Raw genomic sequence first — 19,288 nt, forward strand, 5'->3', positions numbered from 1 at the left:
GCCAGGGCAGCTTTTTGGAGGAAAAACAGATATGAAGATGAGGCTGCTAACATGCTAAAAAGAAACGTTCCTCTTAAGATTATTAACAAAAACCCTTTACATTTCTTTGTGAGTGGTATCGATCGAATGAATCATGGTCAGCACCAGCAGGATCGATACTGTTCCCAAGGGTCTTCAATTAAAACTTAACTCTGTTTATTCACACACAATTACAATCACACACACTGTAACAGCCAGTCTCAAGGTCAACAGTCCTTCACCCATAGGGAGCTGCTTGTGCTGAATCTGTCAGAGTAGCTGCTCGTGAAGAGAAAGGCCGAGAGTAGATAAAACAATCAGGGCAAATTAACTTCAAATTGTAACTCCGACATAATACAAGCCAACGCCAAAGTCTTAGACATGGATTTCATATCACGTTGAAAACTATAGCTCACACGTGTCATTAAGGACACTGTAAGGAGACTCCCGCACAGATTTTAAAAGCCAGCCAACGCCCCTCCAGTTAATTAGAACTAATGAAGCCTCTTGGATGAGAGGTGAAACATCTTCAAGAAAATGAAACAAGTCCAGTTGCCTACGATACAGCACTTAGATTTACCATGACCTGTATGACTGGTTGCTAGGGCTAGGTGAGCCCAGGTGTGAATGGTTGTCAAGCTGTCTAGAAAGAGAACTCAGTACAGCACGGTAGGTGGGTGATAACTAATGTCGCAGAGCACCTCCTCTGTTCAAAGACGGACGTTCCAATTTGACATATATGGATTATTTTACTCCTCTTTCAAAACATCTGTCTTCTCTGGCCAAGATGTTCACATTGTTGTCCTCAAGGGAATGATTTTTCTCTTCCAGATGTAGAGAAGAAGCCTGAGGCGTGATGATTCCATGAGAGAGAGAGCTCCCAGTGTGCTAGACTGCGTATCTATTGCAGTAATCACACCACCTCAAAGAGCCTGATTCCGTATTCAGTGATCAATTTGACACTGGTGGGTAATCATGTCATGTTTAATGAACCTTCATGAAATAATCCTCATTTCATGTGTAAATGATACAGATGATAAGAGTGAATAATTTAATACCACACATGGTATCACATAGCATTTCTGTTTTTCATGAATAATAAATGTCCGCTGAGCAGATGTTTACCGAGCCCTGACAAGACTGATGCATGTTAACAAGTGATCATACTGACCTTTCGCACACGTATATCGTTTACATGGGGTTTCACAGGGTTCAATAATCAGATCTAATTACATCTTTGACTCATAATTTCATAGCAGAAATATCGTGTTGAATTATGTTTGACTAATATGAATAATTAATAATCCTGGTTTATCATAATACTAGTAACGATAAGATGTTCCATTTTTATCACCCCTGCATCGTCTGCTAGTTAGAAAGCCCTTTTCCACCAGTAAAAATAAATTGATGAATACTTGATTTTAGATAAATCCCACTTTATGATTTAAAAGTTAGAAATTATGAGAAAAAGTCAAAATTACCATTTTTCATATGGCAGAAGTGGACTTCCATACACCACTGTAGTGTAACAAAGAGAGAATCCTGTATTTTGCAGTGAGCAAAATGGAGCTTATAACGAAGTTTCAGAAATGGACTTGTCATTAGTATAAATGACAAATGGCAAAGCAACGTTGCAGGACCGAACAACAGTTATGTTGTGTTGGTAACTGGTCGTGTCTTTGGCAACTTATATGAGGAAAAAAATACCGCAGTTATACCCAGAGAAGCGTCTGTCATCTTGTCCTACCGACTCTTCGTCACATTTCTGCCAGAAAAACAGCATCTGTCCCCGGCAAAAAACTTTACTTTTGTCTCCTTCCACTATTGTGTTGTTGTAGCTACTGTCTTGAAAAAAATCACTGTGATGATCATCCCTCCACACCGAGACTTCAGTGAACTTCCTCCCAGAATACAGCCCTATGAGTGAGAAAGTCGAACAGCATCCAGTTTATTGATACCGATTATGTAGTCATGTAATTTAGAGCGAAAAACGTAACTTTGTCACTTTCCAGGATGCATGGTGGGTCAGGATCTCATTCACAACACATTATAACAGCATACATATGATTATAAACAGTCAGTCAGTACATGTTTAGATTAACAGGAGGGCACTGGGGGCAACACGTTAAAAAAACCCAGAGACGTAATGACGTGTACCGTGATGCCTCTTTTCAATCCACAGCGCCGGCTTGCTGTATGAATTGACACACTGGTGCGGCTTTACACCGGAGCTGCTTGGTTCTGTGTGAATGAGGTGTCTGGAGGACAACACATTCTGACTTACTTAAGTTAGATTCAATCATGACTGACCTACTTAGTTTGAATTCAATCATGACCAATTGATTTTCATTGTGTGAATAGAAGTCCAGGAGGTACCTTCCAACTGTAAGGGGTCAAAGGTAACAAATGATTAAGCGCTTAGCTAAGCTTGACCTGCATGCCAAATAATAGGAGATGACTAAGCACAGATCAAACTCCTTCTTTCTTCTGTTAAGTAATTTGGCAAGGGAACCAATCAGAAGAAGTGGGTGTCCTTGAGACGAGACTCTTAAAAAAGGCCCTGACAGAAGGAACAGGGGGTGGCATTTGGAAAAACCTCGTAAGAGCAAAGGCTGAGGTTTTGATGGAGCAGAGGACAAGCATTTTGGCATTGTTTTGTCCAGAGATTTGATAATATCAGAACGTGGCCGCTTCTGATCGGACTCAAGGCATTAGATTTTGTTTTAAATAAAGATTGCTCTATTTCCACCCGGCCTTGCCTCCGCAGTATCCTTTATTATCGAACTACACGCCGACACCTTTGATGAGGGAAGCCCAGAAACATCATGAACAAACAAATGTGGAGAATTGGTGAACCTCCACTAGATAATGCGTAGACTCTGTGAAAAAGGCTACTCACCATCAGCCACAGATACAGTGAAATCCTCACATTAGCTGTGCATGTATGTATACAGCTGTATAAAGCTTTGCTCTCGCTCAAATGAATCCCATTTTATATTCAAAACATTACAATTCTGTACTTAAGTCACTAATAGTGCAGCACTAAGAGGGTGACATGCTGAGCAGGACTGGCAGATTTCTTGTTTTGGGCACTATGCTGTCAGTGTAGATTCAGTTATAGCCATGACAACTTGAAAGCTTGTGCTTTCAGTGAAATCCATTATATTTGACATCACAGATGGGCTGCTTGAGAGTCCTCAACATCAGAGGTTGCAATGGTAAGCTCAACAAAGATGTGTCTGTCACGTTCCATGAAGCACGTTCTTACACACTGGTGGCTTTTAAAAACATCAACTACACATGAACCACATATCTAGACTTCAGTTTCCAATAAATAAACATCCCTGATTACTTAATCTCCTCACTTATAACAATGGGCAAGACATTTTTGCTATGTACACATTATCCTATATAAATACTATCCATCAGCCCAGTCCAGAGAATAAAATATTGGTTATTAACATTACTGCAATCCACTTATACATTCATGATATGTATCGTGTAAACGTCTATCCTCACCATTGAAAGTTCCTCACGACTTGTTCAAAAGTGGGAGTTTTTTGATTATTGAAGATGTTAATTAAATGTTATTTTTAGACCGTATTTCACTGGGACTATCAATTATTTATTTTTTTATATACTTTTTTAATCCCAAATTGGGAAATTCTTTTTTCCACTCACATTACACAAGCAGTGTAGAGGAGATGAGCGAAGGGGCTGCCACACATGCCACGGCACCCAACGAGCAGTGTTAGGGGTCGGTGCCTTGCAATGCCCAGGATGTGAAACAGCATTCTCCAACTGTCGGTCCACATTGTTCTTTTTTTGGTCCGGGTGGGACTTGAACCAGCGACCTTTAAGTCCCAAAGCCAAGTCCCTACGGACTGAGCTATTGACTTGGAACTTGATTTGAATGTGGTAATATATAAATGGTTAAAGTTGTGTTTAAAGTGATAAGAATAGACATGGACAGAACTCAAACTGGCAATCTTCTGACTGACAGACAGGCACTGAACTTATATCACCAGCACAGCCTCCACAATAATAATGGGTGACAACTCCTTTTTACCTCTTTAACATGTAAAGTTTGCCCTGCAAATCATGATGCGGAGTAGTTGAGGCTGTGACGCTATAAGCGCTTGTGCGTGTGCTTTATAGCAGCAAGTGCAATCTCTTATTTTACATTACATACGGCTTTGCAGTAAAACTATGATGTTGTGGAAGCTTTTTGTTAGCAGTACACAGACATGTAGTTCCATATTTCTGGTGTTTTATACGTAAAACTAAATGCGTTGAAAAAACATCCTTGTATAGAGCACATTTCACCTGCCAGTGCAATATGACTTTGGATAAACATCTTCACATTAATCACTTTCAATCTATAAATGAACAAATTGGTGATTGGCGATGGTGGAGGGTATTTTTAGGAAGACACTGACACAATGACCTACAGCCCAGTCGCAAGAATAAAATATCCTGCTATTTATTTAATGTGTCTGCAAATGCTGGATACGTAAACATTTCTAAGTGCCATATTAACAGAGCCAAGCCAGAGACCACTGTTTGGATATTTTTAACAAAACATCAGGACAGGACAGAGCCTAGTGAGGCAACACATGATTTGTCCTGACCCTGACCAGGTGGATTTGTGCCAATTGTAACCAAACCTGAAGCACACCATTGTCCAACCATAAAACCTATCTATGTATAACATATACAATATAACATTTATTCTGGCGACAATGACAATCTTGTGATGCACACTCATTGTTACAGGAGCATTCACTATAGTGCCGTAAGATTCCTCTCATTCATAAACCATGTTCACCATTCTATAAAAAGCAGCTTCATCAAATCAGTCCTATCAGTATTTGCCTGAAATGCTTGTGTTTATGGATTTTGAGTCTGTGGCTAAAGCTGGAAAATAATTACTGGGAAGAACAACAACTGGGATATTACAGATATTTAATATGCCTGAAAAAATAATGGAGACTATCCATGAAACACGATGATTGACTGCAGCCATTGGTAAAAAATGGTTCACAGCAGTTGCTAATTTATGTAGCCAGATAATTGTATGTACCAATATGTTATTTCAGCAGGGAAAATGTCTGTACTAGTTTTTAGTCATGACATTTCATCACAACAGATGGTGGTATATGATGTTTTAATCAACAACCCACAAATGAACACATAATGTATATGTATTTGCTAGGAATAAGTCCAGTTGGAGAACACTTGACACACAATTTATCCGTCCAAATGTAGTTAATGAATAGGCACTAATCTGGTAATTATGGAGAGAAAACCTTTTGCAAATATAATTCTTAGCATGACTGTTATTTTCTTGTGAACAAGTTATATGTATGTGTTACTCGCCAAAATGAAGTATTTGTATCAGAGAGGTCTACCAAACTTGTTGACTGCATTTCCATCAGCATTAAATATTTTAAGAGGTGATTTTTAAGGTATTTAATAGAGATGCACCGATCGATCGGCAACCGATCGCAATCGGCCGATAATGCCCCTATCGGTTTTGATCGGAGTTCTCAAAATAGATCACATCAGGCCGATCAGAAGACGTTTAAGTATAGAGACAGTGCATTAACTGCATGCAGGGAGGGAATTTCATGGCCACCGTTGCCCGCACTTTGGCCTTGATACCCCGTGAAAAAAAAAAACTAATCGTACGGCCACAGTGGCCTCTGTGCCCCTGGCCCGGTCAGCGTAGCGGGCTTGCCTTCAATTACAGCCACCTGAGTGCACAGTAGTCACTCACAGTAACTTCAGTGAGTCCGCGGTTCGCGCAGGTGGAGTCTCATCATCACGATGATCTCACGTGAAAGCCTCTCACACAGCAGCAGCATCTCAAAACAGAAGAACAAAACTTACAGCACAGGTGCGAAAGCGAGCGCAGCCGGTTTTGACATGATACGTAACTGACTTATGTGGTAGGATTTAGTTTGGTAAAGTTGGAAATATATTCACAGATTCGAACTTCCCGGATCAATAACTAATAAGTGAAACCTTGTTAAAACACAAACGGCGGCTCTTTCCTACCGTACTACGATAGACAACGAGCTACAACCGTATTTTCTTTAAAATGAGCGTCTGGACAGTAACTCTGGTCTGTATGATCAGCCGTCTGTGAGACGAGAGCGCAGTGACCGTCTACAAAGTGCAACACCGAAAAGAGAAACTACAAAAAATGTAATAACTTCACTATTATTCAGAGTGTAGTGCCACCAAAATCACTCCACACATCAGTGGTCTCCTGCTGGTTATTCTACAATTTTTTGTTTGGAAAAAATGTGCTTTGCCATAATTTTGGGGAATTTCTATTGGGAGAAATATTCAGTAACACTAATATTCAGTGAGGTGTCACAAAAATCACCTCACCCTAACCCTACTTAACAAAAACTACTTTCTAATGTAACTTTAACTTGATTTTGGTATTAAAAACATTTTTAATACACAATCCATGTCTTATTATAAATTAGGATGTTATGGTATCAGTCAGAAAGGTAAATCAACACATTTTACTCAGTGGCCTTTGTGCCCTGTCATGTGGCCTTGGTGCCCCTGAAAAAAAAGTGAAGGCCAAATGGACTTGCCCCAAAAATCCTGATCGGTGCATCTCTAGTATTTAATACCCTCAGTGGTTAATCTTTGTTGGCCGTGCAGTCTTTTTCTAACATGACTTTGCTTACCTATTGATTGGTGGAATAGTAAAACACCATTGACAAGACTGTGGAAAAACAGAGCTAGATGTCTGATACTCCACAGGGAACCTTTAGTATCCAAAATAATCACAAAAGGTCAGGATAGTTTCTCAGATTTAAAAAAATGTACACGTCCAGCAGAGGCAGGAAACCATCTCTGCTTATTGGACATTTACCCCACTTTTTAAAAATATATGAGGACAAAAAGAAATTAGCATTATTACCATGAAAAACTGTGTACAATTCAGAATAGTGATTAGTTTAATGAATAATTTAATATGGCTGAAGGTATACTGAATAGGCATGGTAAGTTTTAACATGATCCATGGTGGTCACTGTCCTTGGTTACTGAAGGATTTTCATATGCAGTATTTACACTGACTGTCACCAGTGTCTGTTTCACAGCTTCAATGCCAGACGCAAGGCGCTCATGGGATATTTCTCAAGTCATAAGGGAGGGTAGACAGGGTGATGACTGGACTAGCTACGGCCATATCATAAATAGGAGCAAGATGGCAGATGGAGGCTACAAACACAATGCATTTTAATTTGGACCTTTTTCGCTTTTTTTCCCCTTAGAGGCTCTGATGCATCATGAGAGGTCAATTGCATGAGCAGTTCACTAAGGTTTCCCATTTCTATAAAGATAATCATATTATGTTGTTGTCAAATTCTGTTTAAGGCTGTCACAATACATTTAGCCACTTTGACCACTGGTATCGATTAATGCAGCTTTAAAATTGATAGCAGCCTGCTGTGACTGATGGTCATGTAAAGTTTTTCTAATAAATGTGCCAAAATTCTATTGATCACCACAACCCTGTTTTAAAAAGAAGTCGGGACACTGTGTAAAACACAAATAAAATAGAATGTGATCATTTGCTTTCCCCTTTTGATATATTCACAATTGAAAACAGTACAAAGACTATATATTTATTATTTCACCTCATCAACTTCACTGATTTAGCTTATTCTGAATTTGATGCTAGCGACACTTTTCAAACAAATTAATAGTGGAAATAGTGATGGCATCTTGTTTGTTACCTATGCATTTGTTACCTGCACTGCTCCTTCTCAGTTTCTAATGTGCCTTAACATAACCATTTATAGATGGGCAACACCTAGATCTTGCAATTTTGTATATAATCCCTTTATAATGCCAAGGAAATGTGGGCTAAAGGGATTACTATCTATTTATAATATATATTCAATTCAATTCATTTTTTATATCTTCTACTCAATTCTATTCATAAATATAACATGCTGCTATCGATGTGTCCACCCCTCTCATCAGTGTCAATATATGAAATGTTCAGATATTTGCATTTTGGTGTTTTTTTCAAAGTAATGTATTTTTTCAGGAAATATGCCAATACAATGACAGCACATCTTGCAACAGATTTCATGACATACAAAATTGAGCGAATAGGTTAGTTGCTAATATATACAATGACTAACTACAGATATAACCCTTCACAAATCAATGTGGCTGCTGCTGCAAACCAGTGATAGAGGTTAAATCGTTCACAAGGAATGGCATCATTGGCACATCTGTCTGATATGTGTTCAGGAAGGGACTGAAGGTTCTGATGACAGACATGTAGAAGTAAAGTTTTGCCATGATGAGAGATCTTTCTGTGCCGTTTCAAGAGTGTCAAAAGATGAGGTTCCTGGATTTGGTAGCCTCTTGGTCCTGACTGCATCCACGAACATGGTCACTGAAGGCCATACCTCTAAAGCCCTCTCCACAGCTGGTAAGTTCTCAAGCCACTGGTGGCTACAGAATGGCAGTGAAAATTGTTTGGTTTTGGTAAGAACTGTGAAGTCCTCCTTCCTTGCAGGTGTATTATGGAAGATTGTGTGCATGGCCCTCAGAACTTTGCAAGTATTATGTAAGGTGTGGAGGCCACAGCTTCCTACCACAATCAGTTGAGCGCCGCCATACTGCTCTGCCTGTTCTTGCTGCAGTAGCTCCAGGAACTTAACCAATGAACGTTTGGTCTGTCCATGGAGACGCATAACAGCTTACACCTATCCAGGTCCTTGGCACCATCTGAGAATAAACGATGATGAAGCATGTTGGATTAATCTAGTAAAGTAATCTTAGCAAACTGTTATACAGCATATTATGTTTGTAATGGATGGAAGGCTGACACAGAAAAGGAATCAATAATAGTATAAACTGACACCTTAACAAGTCAAAGCTGAAGACCCTACAATATAAATTCGCCGGTCACTTCATTCAGAACACTTGTACAATATAATGTGATCCAATACAACAGCTCTGCCATAACTTCTACTTTTACAAATATAATAATGTTCAGTTTTGATTGACACTGTCAGATATTCACTTAATTACTGATGTTATAATTTGCAGTGGTGTTGAACTTGTCACGCCCGGCTCAAAACCATGACAAATAATAGGAGACAACACTAGAAGTTAAAGCAAGTAAATCATAATTTATTGAAACTAACTCAAAAACCCACATATCAATGTGAAAACAAAACAATAAAGAGCATGGAGAGCGGAGAGCAGGATTTCTCCCTTGTCCTCCCTCTCTCTCGCAGAGCCTAGTGAGGTGTGCTCTTATAGTACTGGGAACACCGGGCCCAGGTGTTCCCAGCACCTAACGACGCCCGAACCCCTCCTGCTGGGCATCTGCAACACAAAGAATATCAACAAACAGCCCAACAGCACCAGAGGCATGGCCGTCACAAACTGGAGTGCATTATATCAAAATTTTTGGTCGCTACATTTACATAAATAAGATGGGCAGAATGATATTTCAAATTTTCTGCTTCCTTAATGATCTATGTGTGCCACCTACTTACTATGAAATGGCATAGTAAATCCTGGGATATTCCATGTCCTTGACTTGTCTCCATGCCAAAGACACAGACAGCCTGTTACTGGGTCACTCATTGCTGCGAGCACAATTTTTAACTTTTACTTTAGTTTTTGGAGCAGTTCGCATGTTGACATTTTGCCAGCTGTAGGAGCCTAGATTGCACGAAAATGGCGTGTTCCAAGTTCACTGCTAAAAGAAAAGTGGACAGTGAAAATCGGCAATTCAAAGAAGAATAGACTTAAAAATTTGCATTCATTCTCCCTCCAACCAGCACAAGACCCATGTGCTTAATATGCCAGGAGACTATAGCTGTGATGAAGATTTCCAATTTGAAACAGCATTGTGAGACAAAGCATAGGTATTTTGAAGAGACATTTCCTCAAAATTCAGAGGTAAGAACAACAAAAATAAATGCACTGAAATCGTCATATCAAGCTGCAAGCAGGATTCTTGTCACATCTATGACACAACAACAAATGGCAACAGAGTAGTCACTAAGAGACGTAGAAACTTTGTTATATTCAACTATTTCCTTTAAATTTCTGGTGACGACAGGCTGAAAATTATGATCCCAGTGTGTCCCCCTCTTCCACAGCTCCTGAATATTAATTACTTTATTTTATTATCTATTGCAAGGGATGCAATGAAGTTGAACTGTAGGTTTAATAACACACTTATTTATTGCCTTCCAACATGACAGCAGTCACAGAAAGTATGCCTCTGAAAGTTTGTGGCTAATTGAATTAGAATGATGAGTGACCGCTTAAGCTGCCATAAACATACAATACGCTGTCTATCTTCACTCTGCCTCCCACTTATTTTTTCATGCCACTCTCCATTTTTCTCTTGGGAGTCTGTCAGCAGTTTTTTGTACAGAAACATTTGAGTCACAGCATAATGGCTGTTCACAGGAAACATCAATGTTTGCAAAGGGCTACCCACTGACTAGCTGACAAAGACAGAGCCTGGTCTAATGTTTATGGTATCAGAGTCTTTTTTTTTCATACTACACCTTTGGTGTTTGCCTCGAGCTGCTGTCTGGTATTTGATGGGCTCCCACTGACTAACATAAATGAAACTTATGATATCACATTGACCTGCTTGATGATGTCCTGCTTTGCTTCCTTTTAGTGCTCCACAGCACAGTAACTGGGAAATCAAATTTAAATGTGAAACAACAAAAGGCCTCCTATGAATCTCTCTTGTAAGCCAAGAGTTGATTAGCTAATACGTGATCCCATTGAGATTACTTAATGTAATCCCACTTTGCTAGTTTGTGGAGTCATAAAGTAATGGCCAGGGACTCCTGACCTCAATATCAATTATGACGCTATCTAAAGGAAAATGTGTCACAGTAAGTGGCTCCATGGTGGATCCTTGGGTAATGGCAGTTTTTCCATCACTGCATCACATTGATACTTTACTTCAGAGTGTCATCATTTGTTTTACTGCAGAGTCTGTCCAGCAGTCTGATGAAGAGGAGGCATTCACAAGATGAAGCTTGCTGTAGATTCAAGATTAGAATACATTAAATATATTTTAAACCCAATTGTTAAATCCAAACATTTCATTGCCCTCTTATCTCTCTATAAAAGCAAGGAATCTCTGTCTGTCTGTGTGTGTGTGTGTGTGTGTGTGTGTGTGTGTGTATTCCTCAAATATCTCTGCGGATCAGGATCAGACTGACCTGAGAGTTTCAACATGGCTGCTGCGTGGTTCAAGGGTGTGCAATTTCGCATATTTTTGGACTGCAATGATACCGTTAATAAATAATTTCATAAATGCTTTACAGATTCCACGAGCATTGTCCACCGGAGCCACTACAGTCACGTGCGCACCAGAGCCAATCACTGCACACCGTGGCCACGCGCGCACCAGAGCCAATCACTGCAGAGCCCACCGCGACCCCCCACCGTAAGAAACAAGCAGATTTATACCTGCTGCGGCGCGAGCTGGACCTGGATTTTGCTGGCGGTTCGGTCCCGTTCTGTTCGTTGCATCTAAACTGACTGTTGTGTATTAGTCAGACTAAAAGAGTCCGGACCGAGTCTGTTCGGGTCTGAGGAGATCCGGAGACGCACGGACAACAAAGTGAAATCAGATCTGTGGATGTTCGTGTGTAGCTAGCGTCTAGCCGCTACACGGCCCACCTCCCGATCGAGGCAACGGACTGGACTCACCGGCACGTCCAAAACCGGACTTGGGGTAAATAATGTCCGCCACGCTTTTTCGCGAACATTGCCATCATGTTTGCTTTGTGTCTGGTGCAGAAGAAACGGTAAAAACGGGCTTTTGTCACGAAAGTGTCCAAGCATCAAGTTTGGTTGTTGAGGAACAGGAAGTTGTGGGAGGGACGTAGGCAGATGAATGACAGACAACGATACTGAGAGTTGAGAGATTTGTGACATTTAGCGTTTTTGGAGTGTATAGTTAGTGTGTTATGTAGTGTTTAGTGTGTAGTGGAGTCGGTTTTTTGTTTAATGAGTCAAAACAATTAGGAGACTGCTGAATGAGCATTGCCTGCATTTAAATGTAAATAGTTACATGTAACTTTACTGTAAGATGTATGCACATATTTAGCAAACAACAATTTATATTTGCATTATAAGTAATAAAAAATGGTTTGTTAAACATATTTGTGGTTTTCACAGTAAGAAAATGTTTCTACTCTGATTTTATGTTTTTTGGGATTTTAGGTCCATTGTGTTAATACAGTATGTCAAAATAAAAAAGTAACTGTACAGTCACATGTGAGGTTGTGCTAAAAAAATAATGACACCAAGTAAATAGTTTTTAAGGGGAAATATAATGGCAAAATCAAGAATAGTCAAAAACGGACAATTATACCATGGAATATCGGATTTCACAACAAACCTAAATATCCCTGACATCCCACCTTCAAACACAGCCTCATTTGGCCATCCATGAAAAAGCTGCTTAACCTCCCACTTTTCTATAGGAATACATTTTTCTTATGGGCACTGCACTAGTTATAGAAAACAAGCTAATCTTCACACAGAAAAATAAAGGTGCTAACTGGAACCAAAAATGGTTCTTCAGAGTGATGCCATAGAAGAACTATTTTGAGTTCCACAAAGAACGTTTTAGCAAGAGGTTCTTTGAAGAACCGTTCCTGCAAACGGTTCTTTAAAGGACCCCCAAAGGTGCCTCAAAGAACCATCAAAAAATGGTTGATAAGATTTTAATAACTTAATAATAATTAAAAAGGCTAATTATAGAGTACTTAATGCATTATTGTATTCCACAAACAACTGAAAAGACAGGCACTATGCTCATGTGAGCATTCGAAAATACATGATAGCTAAATACAAATGTCTCTCCAACATTTGCTTTTAGGCAGGCAAAATGGAGGGGATGAACACCGCTGGGAAAAAGCTTTGGGCGCCAATTTTGGCAACATCTAAATGAAATATCCAAAAATTACTCACCAAACTGGATGATATTGTCACTTTTTCCAGCGACATGTTTTCTTTTTCATATTCAAGTCTGTATTTTTGCAGCCTTTTCTCTTTTTTCTCGGAGGTGTTACGTCACTGCTCGTGGTGGAGGGCGTACCGTCTGCAGTGTCCTGTGAATCCGTATGGTCCGTGTTAGCCATGCTGGATTGTTTTTCCAGTTGCCCCAGTCTCTTGACTTTTCTGGTATCTTCTTGCAAGCAACAGTACCTCGACCAATGAGAAGAGCCAGATTCTGCATTGTTATTCTCGTGTGTGAGTGTGCTGTCAGCTCATTGGTCACAGAGCAGGAGAGGGCTGGCAATAAGATTACCATACATTTTCATATAAAATACCCTGTCATTCATTGATTCCATTGACATTTTAAAGACCATTTTGATTCTCACAGAAATAAGGGAAAAAGTGCGTCCCTTTTCAGCTCAATATGGGACGCGTAACTTTGTTTCTAAATGCGGGACGATTCTGTTTTTCAAGGGACAGTTGGCAACCCTAGTTACAGTGAAAATGCTTACTTCGCCTCTCTGCCCCAGGAACCAAGGTGGTAACGGTAGTTCATACACCCTCACAAGGAGAGAGTAATGCTGGTCCAAGCTACGATGACTGCAGCTCGCTGTCACCGATGCCAACAGCTGTTTTTATCCCAGAGAGGTGGCAGTTCAGGAGGTGTGCTTGCTTTGAATCTGCAGACGGACTGTACGGGCGGTTCCCGCCCCCCACAGTCATGTCATTTAATACTTTAAAGAATCACATGAAGTATGCAAAGAACCATCACCTATATAAAAAGGTTCTTCAATTGGTTATGGTTCTTTAAAGAACCAGAGAGCCTTTTGAAGAACCATTTAATAATTTTTCTGTGAAGTTGAGCCTAAAAAGTCAAGGATGAGGTTGATGAATTGTCTAATTAGGAGGTGAGGATGGACTCGACAATGGCAGCGTGGTGCACTTCTACACTGCCATCATCAAGTCCATCCTCACCTCCTCCATCACCGTCTGGTACGCTGCTGCTGCAGCCAAGGATAAGAGCAGACTGCAGCGTATCATACGCTCTGCTGAGAAGGTGATTGGCTGCAACCTTCCATCCCTTCAGGACCTGCACAGCTCCAGGGCTCTGAAGCGTGCAGGTAGGATTGTGGCCGGGCCCTCCCATACCGGTCACAGACTTTTTGACACTCTCCCCCTGGCAGGAGACTGTGGTCCATCAGGACCAAAACCTCCCGCCACATGAACAGTTTCTTCCCTTCTGCAGTTCTCCAGTTCCAGGGACCCCCACCCCCACTGACACTGACTCATTCACTCATACCCATCACCGCCCTTGAATCTATGCATTACAATAATGCAGAATTTGAAGAATTTTTGTAATTTTTAACTATCCTTTATTTTTATTTTTTCATCTATATTTTGTCATTCCTGTGTCATTCCTTCCATCTTTATTTATTAGTCATCCCACATTTATGTCTCTGTTTATTTGTATTGTTTATATTGTATATTGTATGTATAATAGTCACTGTTTGTTTATTGTCTCAATGTATGCACCTTATTCACCAAAACAAATTCAAATTGTTGGTGTAAAACCCCTCTTGGCAATAAATCTGTTTCTGATTCTGATTGTTCAAACATATTGAAGTTATCGTAGTTGAACATATCTCTGGTTAACTAAAATGTAGATACAGTAAATAATTATCATGCGGATGTTCTAAGTGCTGTATCGTAGGCAACTGGACTTGTTTAAGGGGCTTCATCAGTTCTAACTAACCGGAGGGGATTTTCCAGGCTTAGAAACTCTGTGTGGGGATGTCATTACAGAGTGAGCTTTGAGTTTCGGAGTCATGAGGGCCACTTGTAGGTCGTTGACTCAACTGGCCTTCATGGGGGTTGCTAGGGCTACGTAAGCCCAGTGTGAATGGTTGTTAAAGCTGGAGTTAGCGAGAATATTTTAATGAGCACAGCTCCCAGGTCGCTCCTTCTTCCTCTCTGCTGCGCTGAAGCCCTGCCTTCAAAGCCCCTCTGCACAGAGGCTTGTAACCATGTTAACAGAGGATACCAGATAACTGCCCGGTCACTTGAAAGAAACTTTTGCTAACCAGAAGCCATAAAGACAGAGCTAAACACCGGAGCTAGCATACAAGCTAGATTTAGCAACAAGCTACGTAGCTTGACTGCAACATCGTCCCGCAATTAGGATTGTACCAATCAGCAGTCTTCAGGATTTCCCGCAATCAGCAGCCTCCACCTGCACTGGTACATTTTGGGACACAAACAGTGACTCAGCACCCTATCTTGACAGGGAGGGGGAAAACAACACAGACAAATAAACGAACAGGACTAAGTATACAAATTATGACCCCTAGGGTCATAACTATGGCCATATGCGCTATTGTGAGTATAACTGTAACCATAGCCTTGTGGTTAAAACATAGAATGAAACGTATATCAAGCAGGGGTCCTTACTTGTCCAGCAGAAAAGCCGCTAACTCTGTGTAGCTCTTGAGTCCTTACAAATCCCACAGCTCCATCCACCTCTGAAATGACGCTCCGATATCCATGTTTTCTCTCTGGTTCTGTCCAATTCTTTTTTTTTCCACACTGCTTTTCTTTGTCAGTCTTCTTATTTCTTCTCTTTGATGTGGGCAATGGTGGGTTATTCTTCAGCTCTGTTGTTGTTGTCTGTTCTTCCCATTGTTTACAGTTTAGGCTTGAAAGTATCTGACTAGCATCTGACCAGTGAGTGACTGAAAGTCTCAGTCACTCACCTGTGAGTGACTGAGACTTCTCAGACACTCACCTTAGCTCTGATTGGTTGTATTGAGCCGGGAGCGGTGGATTCTTGCAAATTAAGTTACAGCCACTGGGTGGAGCCACAGACCGTGGATTTTTACACAGCTGACCTGTGATAATTTTAGCAATTCGAGGAAACTCCAAGGCGTTATATTTGAATCAAAAGTCGCACAAGCGATAGCACATCTGCAAGCAGATTTCAACTGCCGCGCGCACTTGTTTGATCTTAGCGCACACATTCAGCAACAGAGTGAAGCAGAGGCAGGTGCGACAAGTAAAAACAACAGCGACACACACAACGACACTGTGCAGCTGCTTTGCGCGCACTGGCTCGCTCCCGCTCTCGCTCCCGCTCTCGCTCTCTCTCTCTCCCCTGTGCTTGCTCGTGGTGGAGCTCTGCTCTCTTGAAGCAAACACTTTTGACATTTTGGGGGTGGAGACCCAGGCTGACCCCGGCCCTCTTATGATTGGAAATTTTTCAGCTCCCCATGTGGGTGCCTTTTCAGAGTCGTAGCAGCGGCAGATAGGAAAGAGAAGAAGAAGAGAAAGAAGGAGGAGGAAGTAAGATGAGTATGCAATGAGCTATCCTAAATGTTTTGGCTTTAGTGGCAGTTTTGTATAAAGTAACAAAAAAGCATACTTGAACAAATCGAGATATCACAGTTACATAAGCAAAAATTCCTTAAGTAAAAGTTTTCTCATGTTGGCTATTAAAAGTACCTAATGCAAAACTATGTTGTTGATGTTGTGAGTATCTTCTGGTTCTGTTGAAAAGTGAAGTGAAGTTTTGGCTGCTTGCTTGGCGTCTCATTCATGTTGCTCCACGGTTCCTAAGCAACAAGCTTTATGTGTGCGTGCTGTCTCTGTAGGTGCTTCGTTAAGTTTGAGGTTGAGTTAGCAGCGTTGGAGAGAAGTTTCCAACACGGGCAAAGTGTGCACCTTACAGTAAAGTTATTATCCTTACGTTCAACAAATTCAAAGTAAAAGGCAGTAAGTTTGTATCTCCAACTGTCAAAAGTGGCTTTACACAGTAGGGGGTCTTCAGGCAAGTCGCATGCAGCAGCATGTTCTGCTCGTGTTGTTGACGATGCCATTGTTATCTCATCTCCCCTTGTGGGTGGCGACTAACCAATCGGTGATGGTGAAAGATACCTCGTGCCAAACCCCAACCAATCACTGTTCCATCATTGACAATGAAAAAATTTATGAGCGCAGATGCAGATGAGTTATCGCTCGCGTGTCTTTTGACTCAAATATAACGCCATAGAACTCAGTACAACATTGTAGGTGGGTGGTAAGTAAGTCTGTTCAAAGACAGTTTTTCCAGTTTGACATAGATGGATTCCTTTACTCCTCTTTCAAACCAACTGTGTCCTCTGGCCAAGATGTTCACATTGTTGTCCTCAAAGGAATTATTTTCCTCCTTTAGATTTAAGTAGACAGCAGAGTCTTGACCTGAGGAGTTGGCCCTCCTGTGTTGTGCCATTTGTTTATGGAGAGGTTGTTTTGTCTCCCAAATGTACAAATCTGTGCAGTCCTGGCTGAATTTAACAGCATAAACTACATTACTCTGTTTATGTCTGGGTGTTTTGTCCTTGGGATGAACAAGTTTCTGCCTCAGCATGTTGGTAGTATTGGGACCCACAGATGAAGTCATTTATTGTGGATTTCAAAATGGACTCTGAACTGAATTCATTGTCCCAGAATTCACCATTCTTCACACCTAGGTGCAGAACTCAGCTTTGAGCTACTATTGGTCGGGGTGACAGACCCCCCCTCTGACCAGATAGTCAAAACTCCAGTCTCTTGCTCGACGCCCTCTACTCCTTCAACCTATCCTCAAGGGTTCCTCTTCATCTCCCCCCACGGGGCTGCCTGCCCTCAAGATCTCTTCTTCTGGGCCTAACAGCTGCGGAGAACTGCAAGCTGCATTTGCAGCAGGCCCAAACAACTTCTCCTCACTGCAGCGACACAAGGTCCCACCAGTATTTCAGATCAGTTAGCTCCGTCAGCTGCAATGCAAAGCTTGCCAGCTAACTTCACAATCTGAGGAACATCAATTAAGTTAGCAACAAGCTGCTATCCTTGCAAAGGAAAGGAGCAAACTTTTCCTCCTATGCAGACATTTATCAGTCCTTGCACAGCAAGAACAGCATTCAACATTGGAATCCCAACCTTCTCCTGCAACCACCAGCACCTTTTCTTCAAAGACTGGTAATGTTGAACTGGGCTTAGATAGCATAGTATAGCACAGCTAAACACAGGACTTGAAACTGTGGTTGACGTAATGCATATGTGTTCAATGAATGTGTTTGTCCACTGTTTGAGGGTTATTGTGATTTTAGGTCAGGTTATTGGTAGTTTGCTTCCTAGACAGCTAATTTGATGCTAGTCGAATGCTGCTTCAAACAGACTCAGGGTCTCTGCATGCAACTAACCATCCTCTCTAACCTGGCATCACACACACACACACACACACACACACAAAAGCTGTTTTTAGACAAGGCAGCAAGCCGCCAATTTGCCCGTCCTTTTGGCAGCTAGGTCCGCAGTTTTAGACAGAGGGCGGCAAATCTATCTAAAAAGGGCTACACATCACACCCACATGTGATATCTGTGACCACCACTGTTTCTTTGTTCTGCCAGACACACATACACCTGTATAAAGTAAATGTTAGATGGTGTGTTTTCATCTTTGTGTTGAATAAAATACTTTTAAACCTTCTTGTCTATTTAATTTTGTACAAGAGTGAATGTTGCCAACCTCTACACTGCAAGAACTCCAAAATCATTCAACCATAACTAGCCTTTATGGTACATTTGGTTGTAGTTATTAAGTTAATTATTAATCAGAGTTATAAACAGTTTAGTACCTTTTTATGAGACCGATTAATACATTTGCTATGTTTTCCCTTCTTCAAGGGTGGTGCCCGAGGTGATCTAATGTAAATTTGATCATATTATTTATCATAATTAATAATTATCCCTGATAATCATGATTTATTATTGATAGCCGAATTTAAACTAAAACTCCCTTTTAATGTTGCATAAACACTACTTAATTGTGCCTAGTGTAATGCAAGGCCCAACAGTAGGTTTAAAGGAGAACTTCGGTCGATTTAAACATGCAGCTTCATTGCTCAAGCTACCCTTGACTTGCCAGTACCGAAGACGCAAACACATTTGGTCCAACCATTACAGGGCTCCGTGAACGGAGATTTAGCATTGACAGCTAACAGCATGGGGTCAGAACTTTACACTGTGTTTTAAGCATCTTAACATGCTCCACATCTCACACCAAAAGTTATGCTGTAAGGCTCGCCCAAGTCTACCTTCATGTATGGCAACGGTGGTGATAAACATGTTTCTTGTTTAGATTTTTTGCCATAATTATAAATTGCCATGTGGTTTTCCAACTTATCAGGAGCCCAGTTTATGAACACGGGTT

The 19,288-nt window shown here is 40.9% G+C and overlaps 1 long non-coding RNA gene across 1 annotated transcript; it reads right to left on the bottom strand.

The window, feature by feature from the left end:
- Positions 1–10,258: 10,258 nt before the first annotated feature.
- Positions 10,259–15,426, bottom strand: LOC115591752 (uncharacterized). The gene is made up of 3 exons (XR_003986004.1): positions 14,819–15,426; positions 13,039–13,675; positions 10,259–11,093 (listed from the first exon to the last, which is right to left on the bottom strand). It is a non-coding gene; the product is annotated as an uncharacterized LOC115591752 (long non-coding RNA).
- Positions 15,427–19,288: the final 3,862 nt, after the last annotated feature.

Source organism: Sparus aurata, chromosome 11, assembly GCF_900880675.1.
Source record: "Sparus aurata chromosome 11, fSpaAur1.1, whole genome shotgun sequence".
Taxonomy (NCBI): domain Eukaryota; kingdom Metazoa; phylum Chordata; class Actinopteri; order Spariformes; family Sparidae; genus Sparus; species Sparus aurata.